This window comes from Stylophora pistillata, chromosome 4, assembly GCF_964205215.1.
Source record: "Stylophora pistillata chromosome 4, jaStyPist1.2, whole genome shotgun sequence".
NCBI classification, from domain to species: Eukaryota; Metazoa; Cnidaria; class Anthozoa; order Scleractinia; family Pocilloporidae; genus Stylophora; species Stylophora pistillata.
The window spans coordinates 30,753,090-30,773,998 of record NC_142522.1 but is presented as its reverse complement, the minus strand read 5'-3'; the positions used below and the strand labels follow the sequence as shown (position 1 = coordinate 30,773,998).

The window sequence follows — 20,909 nt, the reverse complement described above, 5'->3', positions numbered from 1 at the left end:
GCGTGTCATCCTCTCGCGGGTTGAAGCATGAAGTACCGCAACGTGCTCTATCTCCTAACATCAGCATACTTTTCAAAATTATGTGGGTAAAATTGGTTCGAATTTTCCAGTAATCCTCATTAAAAGTTTATCGGGACTGCTGTTGCGGCTTGGACATGTCTTGTCGTTATGCAAATGTTTTTTTCCCTAGGGCCTTTTCTAACTATGAAGATATGACTTGCCCTTTTCGTTAAGAGTTATCTTACCTCGATCTAATCGTATGAACACTCTAGAGCGGCTTTTGAACGTTGCCTTCATGGTATCCCCGCACATATCATCCCATGTGCCAGACAGGGTCAACAGGTTAGAACCACTGACAGTTCGATAAAAGAGCAATCTAAAAATAAAAACGGTTAACCGCTATAGAATACATATTTATAGGCCAGAAATCTGTTACCTCCTATTAACTATTTGTCAGCTTTACCTCGACGCCTCCCTACTATTTAGATGCTGCCTGAAACCATTCAATACGATCTCTTGCAGATTGGCTGTACTGGAGTTGTTCGGAAATTCCAGCTGGGTGACTCTTCCACTACTTTCCAACACCCGCTGGATGTTGGGACGCGGTACCTTCAGCTGATCGCAGTAGCGTAGCAATATGAAAGAACGTTTCATACTTCTTGATCGTCTTGTCCTGTCCGTCGACATTGCTACTTGAGTACTTTATCAACAAAAACGGTCGAAATAAATTAAAAATTAAAGAGGGTCGAAGCCCTTTAAATGTACTCACCGGTAAGTGACATGACATTTGAAAACTTACATCTCATAATTGCTAATTAATGTTTTCTCACTTTGACAGCTATCTGGATCCATTGGGATCACATGCATGTAGACGTTCCATTGTGAACAATCACCTTTAAATGGGCCGTTTAATAAAATAAAACTGCAATCAGTTTGGATAATAATTATTGTGATCCACATTATTGAGTGCTTTTTTCCGATCAAGGATGGGTCGAGAAACAAGCTCCTTTTAAGGATGCACATCATATAAAAGTTGCCACTTTCAAACGAGAACATACGAGTGATAGTCTTGATATCTTAATGAATTATGATACACCGTCAGTTGTTTCCGATGAGAATTTTTATGAGTTCAATCCTGCACGTATCAACATTTTTTTTTTTTCCACCATCGGATGGAATATACGGTCCTCCCTCTATTTTGGTGCATTCCTTGTTCACCTGGCTCTTTAATTCGAGTCTCTGTTCAACTTTCAAATTATTCAGCTTCATGGGATCGTGAAAAAGGTGTTTGAAGGGCTGTTTTGTCGCAATTTTGCAACAATTGTCACACTTTGCTATATCTGTCGCACTTTGTAATAACACTTGTCGCAGTTTATAATTACACTTGTCACACTTTGTAATAAAAAAGCTGTTGCACTTTGTAGTAACAGAGCTAGTTAGGCTAACCTGAGTGCTCTGAGGCTAACCGGAGCACAAGTTTGGCTAATCGAAGCTGACAAGTAGGCTAACCTGAAACTGTTAATAGTAGTTAACCTGATAGCTAACGATCGATATCTGGCTCTATTAGTTTAGGTTACATCCTCAATCTAGAGTGGTTGAATGTTACATTTATCATCCATTCGACATCCATGTACATGCCAAGAAGATCTACCTTTATTAATTTGCTGCCAGCCAATCATTCTGTTCTGGATCGAATACAATCTATTGATCAAGTAAAGTATACAAGCTCAGAGCTTCTGCGTGCAGCTTGCATGGGTATTAATAGGGTCAGGTCCTGCCAAGGGGTTCCCTGTGTTGCTTGTCTGAATTTAAAAAGCTACGGTGTCATTATTTTGTCTATATTTCTCTACCTTGTTGTTGTTGTCGGAATTTTGATGAACAAGATCTTAATTTTTTTCAGACTTTCATATATTATGCTATCACTACTTTTTGGGCCATGTCCCTTGTAGGAATTTACCCTGGCTGCGCCTCTATAGGGCCAGCAAGGGAAAGAGGGCAAAAAGGGAAGGGTTGCTATAGTAGCTTAAGGCATTTTGAAATACGTTATTTTAATGTGATACATTTATATAGAAATGGATTGGAAATGCTAGACAAAAGGAAAAGATAAGTTCTGGAGTACAAGCAGCTCCAAAGCTAATTAAGATTCCAACGGGTTCACGTGGCTCACACTCCTACAACATGCTCTGTTCAGAGTATTTCAAGTCAGGTGAGAGGCCTGATAATGTTTTCAAACACTAAGAACAAATTATTTACATGCATTGTAACTATTATAGACCATTGCTAAAATAATTAGAGGGTAACATTAGAGGCATTACAATCCTGGGGGATGGGTTTACAAATCCCCTGCCCCCCCACATTTAAAAAAATTTTTCAGCATTTGTCAGGCAAAATGCTTAGAATTCAGGCAACAGTAGAATCAATGTTAAGGCAGTTCTACATCAGTTTAATGCTAACACATTAGGAAATTGTGTAATGTTTTCAGGCATGGAGGTCACAGTCCCCCCTCCAAGTCCAAGGGTGCCTGTACGTCTATGGGTATCATTAATAAACCTCTACTAGTGAATTATTTCTAAGGAATGAATATTGTAGCTTTCTCTCCTAACTTTGTCTGCTGGATGTTAGTTTTATTTTGGTGCCAGAATACCAGATTTAAATCAATAATGGATAGTGGTTTTGTTAAATGTTCCTAAACCCCAGGAGGGGTACTTGCAAGGGTGGGGGTCCAACAGAGCTCTATATTGCAACCCAATAGGGTTTTCATCCTCAGCTCCTTTTAACCTTTGACACCATAATAGAGTGGTTGATTAATGTATTTTCAATTTTAGTTAGATCTTTGATTGCTGAGGAAACTGAAAATCATGCAGTGACATATTATAATAATCAAACTAATTCAATTGATATTCCGTGGAAATGAAAACTTAATTTTTTTTTATTTGCTAGATGAGTGCAAGAAATTGTCTTTGCCTCAAAAGAACAAAGAAGCTGCCAAGAAATGGCATGACATGACATATGCAGAAAAAGATGAGATCAAAGGAAAAGCAGAAAGTTTAAAGGCCCCAGATGTTTCAGAGCTTAGTGAGGCTCAAAAATCTAAGTTGATATCAGCTCACAGGAAAAATCTTCTAAATGAGGTAAAGATTTCAATCACTTTAAGAAATAATCTCTAAGTCAAATTCCAAGTAGGCAGCATAAACTGTTGTATCTTAGGAAACTCAAGGACGAAATTATAACCAAACCCGCAATGAACATGAACATTCCAAGATCCTTTTATTCCCTGTTCTATCTCTGCGCAGGCGCATCCATGTACACGTAACACAACCGTGACGTAACTTAATACAATGTAACACAAGTATAACAAAACAAGGTCACGATATAACATAAACCATGAAAATTTAGAATAATTTAAAACTTTATTAAAAGTAGATGAATAATTTCTAATTGTTGTTAGTATAATTTCAGAGCTGAGCAAAGAGTTTCCAACAATCTGATTGGTCGAGCAGTTTCTTATATGACACTATATAAACCACTCCGCACGGTTTATATAAAATGTTAAAATAAAATGTTAGTAAATGTTACTAAAATGTTATGATTTTAGAAATTTCTCTGTTGTTCAGCTCTGAAATTATACTAAAACAATTATTCACCTCAGGTTTGGTGACAAAGTCTCGGGGATTATTTGGCAATATTCCCCTCTCCTTCGGCGAATAATTGTTAATTATACTCTTTGGTAATTAATGGAACATGCAGATGTTTTTGTCCTTTTGAGTAATCCTCATGCCACATTTTACTTTTTCATCTACTTCAACAGATCATGTTTCTAGAAGACTTAGGCTGTGAATCTTCTCTGATTTTTCAAGACACTTAAGGCCAAGTGTACAACTTTGGATCAAGTGCAGGGTACTCTTTTTTATGCCTGAATCCTGACATCAACATCAAATTCCGAGACCACTTTGGTATTATATATTATTACTTTGAATTAGTAATATTATAAACATCTTTGAAAGTATTCTGTTGATTTTTTGGCGTGCAACTGTATTTAGCAGAAGCTTATATCAGTAGCTTATACTATTCAGTGTGTCATCCAATTGACGAGATTATTCATGATTGCAAATAAGGTGAATATGTTATCAAAATAGGCCTGCAACTACATAGTACCTCTCTCTTTATTTATTTAGCTTGCACCAATGAGAGGTACACATACAAAGATGTACAACAGCTATTCTATTCCAAACACAGTAAGTTTAAGAATATACATACTATTTACTTTATAGTACAGATATTAACATGTAATTGTCATCATCATCATCATCATCATCATCATTATAATTATTAGCTGATTGGTTGTGAATGGCTTATTCGATATATACCTTAATAGCAGTATGGGCTGAATTGCTAAGGTTTACAATGTTATTAAGGTTGAGATCGGACGTCAGCATTATCAGGCGCCTTTGCCAGCTGCTTCAGTCCATGTAACAACCTCACCTTTCCCCCCACACATCCCACCCCAGTGGAGGACATCCATCACACAGTAATCTCGTGCGTGGGAAATTAACATCTCCTACCTCTAACCCTGCAGGAGATGGGGCCTACAGTTTATTAGTCTTTATCCAAGAAGACTAGAATATCTATCCATTTCTTGATATTATTATAGAAAGGTAGCAAATTCTCCTCAGGTATTTTAAGGCCATGAGTATTGATCTGACTGGGGCTCCAACCCACACAACACAATCCGGCGCTCTAAGCAATTGAACAAACTAGGAGGCAGTAACAACAAAGATGATGATGATGTCTATAACAGTTCTTGTAATTGGACAGGTCAAATCTGACAGTAATATGCAGCCAATGAAAATCCAGAGGAAAATGGCACTAGCCAATGAAATTGAATTACTTATTCCTACCTTGTGTCACATTTTAGCAAAGAAAGTGTATGATGGGACATGTGGAAATGGTCAATAAGACTTACTGTCATACATTTCAGGGGTAATCAGGCTCGTTACTTCCCCAATTACTTCCTAAATTTTACTCCACTCAGTGCTATTATCATTACCAATCAATGTTTCTCTTTCTTTTGCTCTGTAGGTGATGCAATAAAGAAACCAGGCAGCCAGGTACCGTATCTACGTGGGGGTTTTTACAGTAGAAAGTCTCCCAGATGGCATTTTATTTAAGAAACCCTTCCATTATGGCACTATGCAACTCCAGGCCATAATGGAGAAAAAAAGCGAAATTGAATTTGTGATTACTGATAATGCAGAATGATATAAACTTGCAAAGCAACAGGAATGTTATTCCCTCTCTAACTCAGCCTGAAACAGTAGTCACTCTTCTGTCCAGGATAGTGGACAGACAATGTGCAGAAAGGGTTAAGTTAGACTGTCTGACAAGATTAAAGAACAAGATGTGGAGGTTGTGGAGTTGAGACTTGACCAGGAAGAGACTAAGATTAAATGAATATAGTTTTTATTTTGAAGATGATGCATGGCTTTCTGTCGGTGCTAATATTCAACACTCCACAGAAGCACAAGGGCTTATTGTCCCAGTGTTTACTGAGTCAGAAGATGAGAAATTCTGGCTTTTCTACAGTATCCAGAATCCATCAAAACTAGTTAAAGCATCATTTACTTTCAAGCTAAAAGGGTATCGGCTTGACTTACAAGGCCAATCCAACCACAAATTACTTAACAATCATCAGGATGTTACTATTGCCAACTTGATAAAAAATGGACCCTATGGGCCATTATATTTTTTGCAGAGGATAGAAATTTCAGATGACCAGTATTTTAATATACCTGAAGTATTTAACAATGCAATATATGCTGCCTTAAGAAGTAGCACTATTATTTAAAAATTAACAATATTTATGTACTTTAATTCAGTGTGGGCACAAGGCTATAAAGGCATAAAATCATAAATCACATGAAGAACATTGAGAAGTTTTTAGTGCCACATATGAACACATCTTTGAATTGCTATTTCGACAAAACTGCAAGATCCATGAAACAAAAAATTAACATTCCATCCAAGTGTAAAATATCAAAACTCAAAGCTCATGAATTCATTTTCCACTCAAATCACTGAAATCATTATCATTCACCGTATATATAGACTATGCTATACTAACGACTTCACCCAAATTATATGTAAGTACTGCTGTATATGTAGACAGAAAACAGGAACTTAAACTCGTAGCTATTTTTTGGTTTTTTCAAACATATACTTTAATTTAATATACTTTTTCTAAGAACCTGTCAGAAAGCCAATTTTCAATGATAGCCAGCTGACAAACAGAGAATCCTAATCATAGTTCTTAAACTGTTACTATTATCAAACTATAGATAATGATAAGCCTAGAAGTTTTTTTGTTCATTTGTTGATCATTTTCAGTGGTCAACCCAAGTGGTGTGTGACTCTACAAATGAATACAAAATGTAGTATAAAGTACTGTTAATTTATTACCTATGTTACATATTATAACAATACGTTACATGTATTTCATACTTTGTAACAAAGACCACTTGTAGAAGCTTGATAGTACAAATAAAACAGAAATTAACATAAAATTAAAACCCAGCATCTTTTGTGTACTAGTGTCAAGTACTTTTCAGAATCTTTGCCGATATTGTGTACTTTTGGTAGGTGGTAATCGAAGCGTCGTCCAACCCAGGTACATCCCCATAGTGGATAACATCTCATGGGCCTCTTGGTTTTGCTGAAAATATAGGGAGAATGCAATGTGTCAAAATGAGCATGAATTGAAAAAGGTTAAGAATGCTGTGTACAGTAGAGAAAACACTAATCTATGTAGCTACAATGAACACAATCCTCTTGAAAACAGAACTCAGAACAATAAGAAATGTAATAAATTACTTATTTTCGTGATTTCCTTTTGCCTTTTCCTGATTCTTTTCCCTATTTAGCTCCTCAACTTCACTCTTACTCAGCTTATGTGCATGCTTCAAATGGTTGGACAGATTATTGTATTCCTTCTGGCAAATCTGAAAATAAAATTATAGCAAAATAGATATGTGAATATTTCATTTTGGATCATCATGACTGCTTAGCTTGTCATTGCAAAATGACAGGTAGTTGAGTTCATCATTAGATAGGCCAAGCATCAACATATATGACCTGCAAATATCTCTCCGCAAAGAGTGATCTATTTGTATGTAACATTGTTTTGAGCAAATAAAATTCCAGATTCCCATACACAGTTGCACAGTGCTCATAAATAATCCAGCAATGTTGCAGATTGTTTCCCAATGTATTTTCTTATGATATGAAGGGATGGGCCAATATCATTAAAGGTAGCTCTAGATGTCATTCTCACTCCACTGTACAGACTCCACCACCTCTGTGGTTTGAATCCTTTTGAGTACCAAGATGGGTGTCTTTTGTTTACAGTTATACATCATAGTGCTACATATATTCTATATTGATGTAGATTATATGTAGGAGCCAATTACTTTATGAACCAGACAGTGGAGTTGACCTAAAATTCTAATTTTGCACTTCATACAATGGCAGGCTTAGCTTATCTTCTCTAAGTTAATTGGCATTTTCTCAATGCACCTTTTAACATAAAGCCCAAGAAGAAGAGGGTTGTCAGGCTAGCCTTGGAAATTTGACTGTGAGGGCAGTCCCCAAGGTAGGTATATATTTTGATTTTCTGTCATTGTCCCTTGGGTGCATGAGAAATTTTGGCAATCGTTATAAATGACCACACTCACTTGCCTAAGGTAGGGATTTTAAAACTTTTACCAATTTCGGTGTTGTGACAGGGGTGGCAAATATGACAATTTTTGGACAGAAAATATCAAAATCCCCAAACCTTGCCTGACCCCTCCTCCTGACCCCGTCTCGTGCGTTACATTGAAAACTACATACTCACGCTGCAGGGGTATTTATAAAGTTTTTTCCTCAGACGTTTCTTCCGCTGTGGTAAATTTGACAGGTTATGATTATTCAAGTGACTTAAAACACTTTCGGCCTCGTTGGACATCTTCATCTTTATCAATTCCATTGACATTCCTGTACGAAATTATGGAGGTTGTCGACTCCACGTTTCGGATCCCATGGAAATGGCAAACAAGATTTTCTTTTAAACCGAGAAAGTGGCTTCTTTGCGTTAATCCAATATCCTTTGCCACTTTCTTTTCTTGGCGAAATTGAACAGCAAGATCGATAGGGTCGTATCCATTTTCGAAATGGAAATACATTTCAATTGAAGGGTTCAAAGAGAAGCGTAAGTTCGTGACCTCCCTCCTGGTGGCTTGTCTGGGGGTCTGGTTCCCAGTCATTGAGGTTAAAGGTACTTGGGAGTCATTTGGGTTAGAGGTAGACAGCTGTAGCATTCCTCAGCCTTCGATCCGAGTCTTTCAGTTCAAAGATGTTTGCAGATATGCCACGCACGACACGTTTTCTTTCTTTTTCTTTTTTCAGCTGCAATCGATTGAAAGAAGAAAAATGAATCGCCGTGTCCCAGTGCGTCACCGTTCCGTCTCTTTTTCCTCGCCTCCCCCTTCTCCCACCTCCCACGCCTCACACCTTAACTTCCCCCCCCCCCTTCCCAACTTTACCTAGATGAAATGATTCTTCCACTTTTGGAACTTTGATTGCCGGAAAAACATGGCTTCTCCTCGATGTAGTGGAGAAGTTACACATTATCATGGTCATCTTGGCGCAAGGACACCAGCACTCATTGTGCTAATTTCGTTAAAAGAATTTAGAAAAACTTCACATGGTTAGCCAAACCACAGTAAAATAGCTGTTATGATATCTTTTTGCAGAAACATGAATTCATCGTCAAAAATAAACTTTAAAAATATACGTCCGTACACACAACTGTGAACACTGAAGAGGAATACGGTAGTTATGTGCTATAACGAAATCATGTGCTAAACCTTACCAATGGACTATCTTGAAAAGGACAAAAAAGACCTTTAGAACAATTTTATGAAGAAATCAGTCGATAAAAACTATTACTGAACATTACTTTCGCCAGGACAATGATATTTTAAGAAATAGTCTAGTATCATGGAGGTTGGAGGGCGATCGACGTCGTATATGACTTGTGGTTGATTTGCTACTTGATGTACAACGACACGACAACACAACTTAACGAATAAAGCGAAGATCCAGAGTTAGCAATTGATCACGTTAAACCTCTGCGCAGTTTGCAGGACACTTTTACAGAGTAGCGCTGACTGCCTGTTTACCATTTTAACAACATAATCCGTTAAGTCGCCCGAAATAATTACAACTTATAATTTTTCCTCAGTAATTCCGGCACGTGCTAATTCCGTTACGGGTGTGTCAATTTCGTTATGGCCTTACAAAGGACGTATACTGATACATTTTACTTGATATCATACATAACAGAAATTGTAAATTATGTGGCACATATTCACAATTTCATGGATGTCACCAAGATATGTTTTGCCTAAACACTGTATAGGAAGGTTACACAATGGGATCCATTGCCATCTAAGAATCATAGGAGGTACATGTGTATATCTACATACATACATACATACATACATACATACATACATACATACACTTTATTTGGTATAACAGGTTGAATTAAGGCAGCTAAAATAGCTGATGTGGACCTGCTGTTATCGAAACAATTTACATTAACAATATAAAAATTAATAAATAGATAAAACCGCATGAATTCTATGGATAAGATCAACGATACAAATGAAGTTTGAAATTAAACATTAAAAAATTTTGTTGGACGGGTGGTTACGTATGCAACGCTCAAAAAGCGTCATTTCAGTTCAGTAAGGATGGTCCGAATTGACAATGCACTAAAGGACGACGACCGAGTTCAGTATTTGGCTCATCAACTAGAGTATTCAAACCTAAGTTATATAGTGCCTTATAAAAGCGATAATTAAAATACAGAGTTTATGTAGATATTTGAGGCACCCACCCCGCACTTGCTAATCTCCGTTTATCTATCATTCCCTTTGGTATAGATCGACAAAGATGACAAATGTTTTTGTTCGACAATGGTGGACCTCTCAAAATTGCATGACAACGTTGACTCATGATCTGACATCTTTTCCACGCCTACAATTGTACCTCCGGTGAACTCCAATCCATACAAACATGACTTTCAATCATATCAGAACCTAACAGAGTCTGTATGTGAGTCTAATAAAACGGGGTTTTGACTAGGTGGGTAAGTAGAGCTGTCCACTTACGAGTGTCCGTTAATTAAGGGAGCTTCGGCACCGATTAGCATATAAAATATGCCCTCTACACGTTATGTATAATCCTAATAACGTAAAACTGCCACGAATCACCACCAAGATGAAATTTGCCAACGGTGAGAATTTATTAAAACATATTGTGATGATTATCCAGTCAGTATAACCCTACACAATGCAAAGCCGGGCAGTTGGCCCAATCGATAGAGCGCTTGACTGTTGTGCGGGAGGTCGACGGTTCGAGTCCCGGCCGGACCAACACTCAAGGTCTTAAAATAATTGAGAAGAATTGGCTACGTTTCTGTAACATCAAGAACTGGTTAGATATTCTAGTTTTCTCGGATAGGGACGAATAAATGGAAGTCCCGTCTCCTGCAGGGTTGGGAGTAGGAGACGTTAATTTCCCACGCACGAGATTACTGTGTGACGGATGTCCTCCCCTGGGGTGGGATGGGTGGGTTTACTGGGCCTGCAGTAATTGGCGCAAGCTGTTGCGGTGTCCCTGCCGGTTGGCGAAGCTAATAAAATAAACTGATATATTTATTGGGTTTTCCGAGAAGTTTACCCGCTATTGGCGCGCGCGCATAAACAAAACAGCGGCTGTTTCTGTATGGTTTTGGCAAGCACCAGAGACAAAATGAGCTTTATTCATCATCAGATAATTTGCTGTCTGATGATAGTTCCAACACAAAGGCCTCATGGTCCACATCTTCCTCCATCATCGATTCGTCTGATTTCTCGTCATCTGGAAGATAGTCGATACCACTCAAATGAGCATAGGTTTTTGCTACCTCAGCATGATCAATAGGTTTAGGGGAATCCAAGATACCACCCCACAAACGCAGCAGCGAGGAAATGTGATTACAGTGAATCATCCGTTTCTTTTTAAGGCAAGCTATCATTCCTGCATTAAGAGGGTTATCAGTGAGAGGCAGAAGCGCTTCCACTGATTCGTCTATAAGCCTGATTTCGTTTTGGACAAAAGAGAAAAGGCGATTCATTTCCTCTTTCAACTGCTCAAGCTCTTCCTGACACCTGTTGTGTAAGCAGAAAAGGTCAATTATCTGCCTCCTAACAAGAGCAGGAACGGTGTCCCCTTCCACTTGGACTTCAGAGTAAATGCTGCTCCTTGGATCCTTAGCATCGTCATAAAGAATTTGGGGTACATCATTGGGAAGATACCCATTTACTTCAGACAAAGTTTTGCGGATGGACTTCACGACTTTGTCGATCTGCTTTGCGAGCTTTATGGCAATTGCTTGGCCATCTGAAAATTAAAAAGTTCACAATAACTAAAGATGCAATGCAGTGGCAGTTTTATGGATAAGACGAAAAGATGTAAATGTGTAAGACTTGGAACTGGGAAAATTTAGCCCTCATAATCCCTGTACAATGCCTAGCCTCGCAGTTAAAAACAACTGGCATACGCAGTAATATAACGACGGAATTACCGCAGACCATGATCACCAAAATACACATGCTACTAAATATTTTACATAGCAATTTCTTCAGTTTATAACCAGCATATTTTCGCTTCAATTCCACCAAGAAACATCTTTCGGATGCCATACAATGTAACTTCAACAAGAGTTCGCTCTTTCTCTTCTCGTAGAGGCGTGACTTAAAGGTTACAAACACACGGGACAAATCGTACCATCTTTCTTTGATGTGATGCTTCTTTTCCATGGCTACTATGGCCTTCTCGTTCCTATGTACAATAAATGCAAGTTAGAGAGAATTATTATTTGTCTTTAATTTTTGCACCCCTAATTCTCTCTCTGCAGAACCTGATTATTCCAGTCGTTACTGCAAGGAAGAAATTTGCATCTTTATGACTTACCGCTTGATTTTCTTTTCATCATCTTTTACCTTCCCTTCATCTTCATCTTGTACATAGCTCAATTCATTTCTGAAAAAAAAATTTAAGTGGGTGGAGATACGTACACGATATGTTCAATTTAATACTTAGTAATTATATCAGCTAAGGTGGAAAGAAAGGGAAGTACGAATACGTTTGTTATATTATTGTGAAAACGGGTTTTGCCTTCACAAATAAACGGACGGACGGGGGACAACCCGATAAACTTCTTCTGGGAAAAGGTTTTCCTGGGGGCACTCGCTGGCTGCAGGAAGGCCGGGATCTACTTACGGCTGTTGACTATCCTCGCGGCAATGACTAACAACAACAAAGTTGGCTCCAAAGTAGAGTTATTAACTACCACTGAGCTATCTAGTTTTTTACCTGACTTGACCAGACTGGGTTTGACCGAAGAAAGCTCTACAAAACAGCTCTATTCAAGCCTAAGTCACAATTAAAGGATTAGCTAATGCCATGCATCAACTAAAAGTTTAGTTTCACGTAGTCCACCACAACGATTGGTTAGGTAGGAATTTCGCCTTTTTTACAACATTAATCACTTTCGAAAAGCTCAGGTACTCGCTATAATGTAAATCATGAATTCGGTAGGTGGTACCTCCACACTATATACCTGAGTCTTTTAGACATAAGGAGAAAGCTGACATATGATTCGTCCCACTGCAGTGTTAATAATAATAATAATAATAATAATAATAATAATAATAATACTAATAATAATAATAATAATTTTATTTATATAGCGCTAAAAATCCACTAATTGTCCAAAGCGCTGTTACCCACCCAACCCACCCCAGGGGAGGACATCCATCACACAGTAATCTCGTGCGTGGGAAATTAACGTCTCCTGCCCCTAACCCTGCAGGAGACGGGACCTCCATTTATTCGTCCCTATCCGAGAAGACTAGAATATCTAACCATTTCTTGATGTTAAAGAAAGGAAGCATATTCTTCTCAGTTAATTTTAAGACCCTGAGTGTTGGTCCGGCCGGTATTGAACTCTCGACCTTCCGCACAGCAGTCCGGCGCTCTCCCAATTGAGCTAACCAGGCGGCGGTCAGTAATCCTGTGACAGATTAATAATATATTAGTGAATACAAAAAAAAACTGTTTTCCCTACTGATTTTTAATAAATGCGGAGGAATAAAACTACCGTGTTCTTTTGGTTTCAGCGCTTCCACTTCTTCCTTTTGCCACTGTTGTATCACAATAATCGGGCAGAAACGCACGCATGTAGGTCATTGTGCTGTTTTTCAATGCAATGAGTAAAAAAAAAAAGTTTAAAATGTATACCTGGAAGTTTTTCAGTGAGTTCCTCAAGCTTTGCACCTACATCATGTAGAAGAGTTTCTGCCCTTGCAAACTTTGCTTTTAGAGTAACACCTGTGAACATTGAAAGGAATCAGTTTAATGTGTGTTAATGAGAGTAATCAACCTCGACTTACATCTTAACACACGTCTTTATTGAAAAAATGAAGAATTGCAACCTATACGACAGAAAATACAGGGTAGATAAAGCTGTCCAGCTAAAGTTCTGGTCAATAGTTGATATATCTTTTACTTTTAAGCAAAACCTACAGAAACGTGAAAGTTATGTGTTCAATAAAATTAACCATACCAAATTTGTGATACAAATGTTGGGCATAGTGAAGAAGCCCATCAGTCAAAACATCTGTCCTCTTGTGAGCACTCATTTCTTTAGTGACAGAGGAAAACCTACGCAGAAAAGAACCATAACCTTACCACCCCTTCACCATCTGTCAATCCAGTTCCCTTGATCCTTCTTGGACTGTATTGGATCTACGGACAATCACATTGAAGATAAACCTAAGAATCAATATGGTATGGACCTTGCATGAGATAGTTAGCCAATACATGTACTAGCCTGCAGTGCAGGTAGATTTGAGCAGTGTGAATGAATATTTCCAAATCGAGTGTTCAAAGCACCATCTTGAGTTAGGAAAACAGTGGAGAGTTAGCGCAGAAATATGTTTACCAAGCCAGTAGGCGTGAGACCTCCTCCCACATTGCATTCTCACCCCAACTTTCCAGTAAAACAAACACTCAAAAGATAACAACCACTAAAACCACCTAATTTAATTTTCAATTTAGGTAAAATTAACCTCGAGTAAAGGCTCACTGGCCGGTGGTCTTTTCCGAAGCTGATAGGTTCATGTAGGGTGGCCACTCTTTTAAAAGGAACAAGTACATGTGCTTAAATATTTTACCTCGCTTGCTAAGCTGACGCTTGGAGATCATTTGCTTTTAATTTTGGAAACTGCTGTCAGATTTCTGATCCCACACTGCTCACCCATTGGTAAGCGTGGGATGTTTATTATAATTACAACTGTATTTATCCAATGTCATGGTATTGCCACACATTTCTTCACATTGTCACCAGGCCATTTACCGTTAAACTGATATATAATTACTAACCTGACATGATGCCTTGTGCCCATAGCAATGGAATATGGGTATGGCAACATCAACACCTTCCAAGAGGCTTTCCTGAGATGAACACTAACAAATATAATCATGTAAATGAAAATTGTGTCAGGAGTAACAAACTATTCTGGAGTTAAGATGTGATCCTCACATATATTCATGCAATGTAAATGCAAGCAATAATGGGAATTTAACCAAACACAAAGAAGAAACGAATCTGGCCCCATTGGGATTTCATCCCATGACATTGTCATTACAATGCTCTAGCCACTGAGCTATGAACCCCCATATGTTGGGAGCAAGCCAGTACCCATGAGAGGAAGTGATAAAACAGGCAGTGGACAAGTTTACGTGAGCTGCAAAAATGAAGTTTTATTTGATTGAGCCAACTACTCAAAATTCAGTTCATAACTCTGACGATTACATCTTCATTTAACTTCCACAATTCACATAATTCCAGACTGTTCCAATAAATTATTTTATTTCATCCCAAATTTAATAGAAAATACTTTGGACAGTTCTACAAAATTAAATAGCACTTTAGAATTACCATTTAACCTCCTGCTCATTCATGTTCAAAAAATTTACTTACCTTCAAATGGTGTGCTAATAGACAAGCGATGTCATACATGATGATTACTCTACTTCTGGTGCTCTCATTAAGACTTCTAAGCCTTTTAAGCTCATAAACAGAGTATGATATTCTGTAGAGAGAAAAGATTATTGAAAAGGTGAATCAATAACCAATTTTTTCTTTTATATCTTTTTACACTTATAATCTAGTTAGAGGGCCACAGGTTTGTCAGCTACACAGCTGTTACGTGTCCCCCTCTATAAATAAAGTCCTTACCTACTTACTTACTTACTTACTTACACAAAATCAAGACAAATTGAATATATTTCCTATAATATGACATTCAAATTAATAACAAAGTTATACAATGGTGATGCTATTAGTGTAAAGAATCATAAGATGCTCCTGCATTGTATATACAAGTGTGCTAATTGTCAGCTTAACAAATTCATAATAATCATGACTCTATCATGTAATTCTCTAACAGACAATACATGTAGGATTAAGCACAACATTAGGTAAAATGTATTTACATAATTATACTCCATACCTTTCACCATGCTTTATGTCAAGGAATCCTTTAGGAAAGTCATGTCTGCATACTTGCCCAAAGACACCTTTCTTGTCAAAGAGTTTGTTTTTGCCTTTTGATCTTAAAGCTGAAAGAACCTCTCCAGCATGGAACTTACTGCAGTTCTGTGATAAAAAAGGGACAAAAACAGGAAATCTTGAATTCAAAGGGCCAAAAGGAAAATCATACAGTTCTCAAATTAACAACTGAGTATTGCATCATCTTATATACAGACCTGTTCCATGTCTGCTCCAGCTTTGCCATAACTGTTGACAAAATTGTCAACATCATCCTGGTCTGCAAATAGGAGTGTTCCATGTTTGGGTGTTCCTAAATCATGCCCTTTGTCCTTTTTTCTACACAATCCAAAGCACCCATCCATGCTTTTAATGAGTACACCATCATCCTATTCAAAAGAGAGGGGAAAAGAGAAAAATAGATATAAAACAGAACAGCAACAACAACATAAAATGAATACTGCAGAACTACAGGACTAGTGTAAAGATGAGTGCATTTTGTGTGCCCCAAAATGAATGCCAAAATAATATTCCTCAAGTGCAAGCTACTATTCAGAACAAATTTCAAAGTATAGTTACCCTTGGACATATAGGTCACCAAGCTCCATTGTACAAATTTCCATTGTAGTTTGTACAATGCTTGCACTGATGCATGAAATACCTTCACATGAAAACAACAAAACGTCAATTAGGACTAATTATTTTCTTACAGCAAGTCAGTAGATGTACATGTACAGCAAGAAATATGTCTTGTAAATTAATGTAAATGGAATCTTTTCCTTAAAACAAACTGTCAATGTATCTTTGAATCATATGAACACAAAAGTGACAAAAGCAAAGCATGAGTTTGACATCTATATTTAAGCTGGGCAACTAGATAATAAATAAAGAAATATACTAATTATATAAAGAAGCACTTGTAAATCATGTGACTGCCTCTACTATTACTATTACTACTACTACTACTACTACTACTACTACTACTACTAAAATTAATAATAATATTAATAATAACAACATAACAAGAACAAGAACAATAACAATAGTAGTAATAATTATAGTAATTCTAATATCAATACTACCTTAGTAGACCTTGTACGTCCACAAATTAGCAGCTTTGATACTCTCAACCTATAACCACACATACCTGAATTCTTCGAAGCATTCTGAATTAAGGATACTGTAAATTGAGCTCACCTAAAAAAAAAAAATACCGTCCAACCAAAATCAATCAATTAAAAAAAGTCTGGTCATATGTCTGAAAAAGACTCTTTGCAAGCAAACCTACATGTTTTGGTTGAAGCTGAGGATTGAGTTCTGCGAGCACTTCTGTGATGTTTAGCAAGGACACTTGACAATGAAGAAAGACCTCCACAAACTCCACTAGTTTGAAGCTGAATCCTGTGGTGGGATTTGTTGGTGACCCTGGCCAGAACTGACATTTCAAGAGTGTGACAGCATGCGGCTCACAATCACACACTTGTACATATTTGAGGTGATGATTTCCTGACATTCATAAAAAAATAAATGAACAACTTACAAAGTTAAGTAAACAAAACGAAAAAAAAAAAAAAAAACATTACATACAGCTTTACATACCTCTTACTTTGTTGAGGGCCATGTAGACACCTTATTAACCAACTGCGAGGGCCATACTAGGAGAATATTGGCCCGAGGTCTTGAAAGTACAAAGCAAGTGCAGCGAGGTCTGTACAGAAAAGTCCAAGGGCCAATATTCTCTCAGCACGTCAGAAAAGGCTCTTACAGATAGATGCAAGCCAAGTTTATTGTTTCTCTTTGGACTTAATGGCAAGCCATATCATTTTAAAACTTAATTGCATGTGGGATCATTCAGGACATTACCCTGTCCAATACTTAGAAATTATTGGACAGCCAATTATTGGCCCTGACATATTAAGAGAGTTTAAATATCGCATCATTATCATCAGCGTTCTTGATTTTAGGTAGGCGGCAGGAAAATGTGACAAAGGAGCATATGAAATTGAAAAAGAACGCTTCGTTTAAAACCATTCTAGTATTTTCTAACCACTATAAATGAAATGAACTGACCTGAGGCATCCAGAAGTCTGAACAGCTTTACTGTTGCGGTTCTGCACGTATGGCCATGGCTAACAGTACGCTAGTTGCCTGATCTGCATACAAAGGAGAAAATACCCCATCCTATTAAAATAAAGAAAGTAAGAAGTAGATAAAAGTACAGTTTAACCAGATATGTTACACTAAGAGTAGCTAGAATAACACCGGCCCCAAAATATTCATACACACCTTCCATTGCTCAAGTACATGAGACTTGTTTCAATTGACATGTAGAGCTCGTGCACATTCAACACAGAAGTACTGGCGAGGGCCACAGTATTCACATCGTGTTGTAGCGATACTCTTTTGACAGTTCACACAGTTAGTATTGTCTGGAAGATGCTGTTCTTCAATGTACGAATTCAGCAACTTTTCCCGTACCTTTTCCCAGTTAGCAGAGATACTCAAAACACGATTTTGCTGTTGAGTTGAGAGCTCCTGCTTGTCGAGATCGTCAAGAGGGACATCTTGTTCTACTACACTGTTGGTGTCCTGACTATTTTCCTCCGTACTCTTATGAGGCTGCTTACCAAGATCCACTCTCAGCGGAATCGATACAGTGGTTTTCTTTCCATCACGCCCAATATTCTTCACACCAAGGAAGACGGGCTTTAACCGACGCATTTCGCAGCCATCACCTTGGCTTGTTCACCGATCAGTGATGGATTTGATTGGTCGAAATGTTTATGCATATTTAATGAGCTATTGGGAAGACAGAGATGATCATTTAAAACGGCTTGAACCCACTGATCTAAAGTTAGATTAGGAGGGTGTTAGCCATTTAGATTGTGTAAGTAGGGTGGGGTTTTGGATTAAACGATCGCAAGCTATGCAATAAACAGTTGTCCAGTCCTTTTGATCAAATTCTTCTGACAGTCACACCGCCGGTTTGTTGATGTTATCGTAACACACATGACTTGCACAAAGATAAGATATCTCCAATTTATTAATAGTTTACGCCTTTTTCCTGATCGAGTGTCATTCTACCGTTTTTTCATCCTTCTATTTGAGAAGCTGTTACCAGAGTTAAGGCAGAGCCAACAATATCATGTCAATAAACTGACCTTAAGAGTTTACTTCAGCCTGTAGACAAACATTCTCCCAGTTTCACAGTGGAGTTTGTAGAGTTTAAACCTCATAAACGAAACAAAGAAAAATTTTACTTTCTTTTATCGTGTGAGCAAGGGATCTTTGAGACATCGAGGAAAATTGAAATTCAATGTCGATTGTACGAGGTAACTGACAGTTTTGACAAGATGTATATGTGCACGATCCTTCGCAGTAAAGTACTATTTAAGCAATAGTGAAAATCAGACCTGAAAAAAATTTCAGGCCTGTACGGGATTCGAACCACTGACCTCTGCGATACTAGTGCAGCGCTCTACCAATTGAGCTAACAAGCCAACTGGGAGCAGGCCATCAAATTAATTCGACATAAACCCGTAGATGATAAATCAAACAACAACAAACATATGAAACATATGTATGAACTGCGGTTATGGGATTCCGTACAGGCCTGAAATTTTTTTCAGGTCTGATTTTCACTATTGCTTAAATAGTGCTTTACTGCGAAGGATCGTGCACATATACGTTTCATAACCGCAGTTCATACATATGTTTCATATGTTTGTTGTTGTTTGATTTATCATCTACGGGTTTATGTCGAATTAATTTGATGGCCTGCTCCCAGTTGGCTTGTTAGCTCAATTGGTAGAGCGCTGCACTAGTATCGCAGAGGTCAGTGGTTCGAATCCCGTACAGGCCTGAAATTTTTTTCAGGTCTGATTTTCACTATTGCTTAAATAGTGCTTTACTCCCCGGTTAGCCTCCCGGTTAGCTCAGTGGATAGAGCGCTGGACTGTTGTGCGGGAGGTCGAGGGTTCGAGCCCCGGCCGGACCAACACTCAAGGTCTTAAAATAATTGAGAAGAATATGCTTCCTTTCTATAACATCAAGAAATGGTTAGATATTCTAGTCTTCTCGGATAGGGACGAATAAATGGAGGTCCCGTCTCCTACAGGGTTAGGGGTAGGAGACGTTAATTTCCCACGCACGAGATTACTGTGTGGTGGATGTCCTCCCCTGGGGTGGGATGGGCGGGTTAGGATTGATTGTAAAGCGCTGTTGATCTGTCATTGTAAATAGCGCTCTATAAGTGATAAATTGTAATTGTAATTGTACTGCGAAGGATCGTGCACATATACGTTTCATAACCGTAGTACATACATATGTTTCATATGTTTGTTGTAGTTTTGACAAGAGTTGTCGTAAATTTGTATTCTTCGCTGAATGACACTAGTGGAAAAACGTTCGCCTTTTTTCCTCCTGGGGGAAAAATTGACCTAACTTACATCATTTGCGCTCACAGGATAAGACGGATCAACAATAATGAAGTCCTCAGATTTTGGTAGAACTCGCTTTGTGGTGACGTAAGTGTATTTATGCTAATCATTCGTCAGTTGACAGTTTCGTGCAAATCTAAATTTAACATTAGATAGGCTGCTCAAGGTGTTGTGTTCCGTAATCATTGCATATTAATTATGCCAAAAGGATATAAAATTGGATCACTCTGGTCCTGAACAAACACATCCTGAAGATTCACCCAAGCTGGCCTCACAGGAACTGGATAACGAACTTTACGCGGGCAGTTTTGACAAGACGTCGCGCTGAATCGATCAGAAATGCTGGAAAGTCTTTCCAAGGTTTCAAAAATATTCCTTAACTAGACTTTTTCTTTTCCTTTTGAGAATCTCAGTTCTTTTATTTATTTACTTATTTATCTGTTTTTTGTTTGTTTGTTTGTTTGATTTTTTTAAATTTTATTTTATTTTACCTTTAAGTCTGTTGGTTTGAGAGTATTTGCTCTTCTGCTGCTTGTGGTCTCAACCTCGGAGGGAAGACATATTAACGGAAGAGAGAAAGCCGTAGAGGCGGAAGTCGGCATTAAAACCTTCACATGGGACGATGTAGAAGATTACTACCCTGAAATCCACTGAGAACATGATAACGAAAAATACGAAGAAGATTCATCAAACGAAGCACGTGAAAATGCATCATGCACATTATGCTCGACTGTAAATCAAAAAATGATTAGTTATACTAATTCTATTAT

At 37.9% G+C, this 20,909-nt stretch overlaps 2 long non-coding RNA genes and 2 pseudogenes across 4 annotated transcripts; 2 read left to right on the top strand and 2 right to left on the bottom strand.

Annotated features, from left to right (window-relative positions):
* The first annotated feature begins 525 nt into the window (after window positions 1-525).
* Window positions 526-6,459, top strand: LOC148733309 (uncharacterized; annotated as a pseudogene). The gene is made up of 6 exons (XR_016000601.1): window positions 526-771; window positions 2,071-2,206; window positions 2,941-3,131; window positions 3,809-3,953; window positions 4,176-4,235; window positions 5,080-6,459. The product of XR_016000601.1 is annotated as an uncharacterized LOC148733309 (transcript).
* Window positions 6,460-6,810: 351 nt separating this feature from the next.
* LOC148733308 (uncharacterized) lies at window positions 6,811-8,793 on the bottom strand. Its single transcript, XR_016000604.1, has 2 exons — window positions 7,889-8,793; window positions 6,811-6,995 (listed from the first exon to the last, which is right to left on the bottom strand). It is a non-coding gene; the product is annotated as an uncharacterized LOC148733308 (long non-coding RNA).
* Window positions 8,794-10,739: 1,946 nt separating this feature from the next.
* Window positions 10,740-19,069, bottom strand: LOC148733307 (uncharacterized; annotated as a pseudogene). Its single transcript, XR_016000606.1, has 16 exons — window positions 17,987-19,069; window positions 17,771-17,881; window positions 16,989-17,206; window positions 16,848-16,897; window positions 16,280-16,361; window positions 15,919-16,089; window positions 15,663-15,808; window positions 15,131-15,242; window positions 14,530-14,613; window positions 13,712-13,893; window positions 13,387-13,476; window positions 13,246-13,339; window positions 12,707-12,766; window positions 12,058-12,126; window positions 11,738-11,925; window positions 10,740-11,484 (listed from the first exon to the last, which is right to left on the bottom strand). The product of XR_016000606.1 is annotated as an uncharacterized LOC148733307 (transcript).
* Window positions 19,070-20,401: 1,332 nt separating this feature from the next.
* LOC148733306 (uncharacterized) lies at window positions 20,402-20,840 on the top strand. The gene is made up of 2 exons (XR_016000605.1): window positions 20,402-20,499; window positions 20,638-20,840. It is a non-coding gene; the product is annotated as an uncharacterized LOC148733306 (long non-coding RNA).
* The last annotated feature ends 69 nt before the right edge of the window (window positions 20,841-20,909 follow it).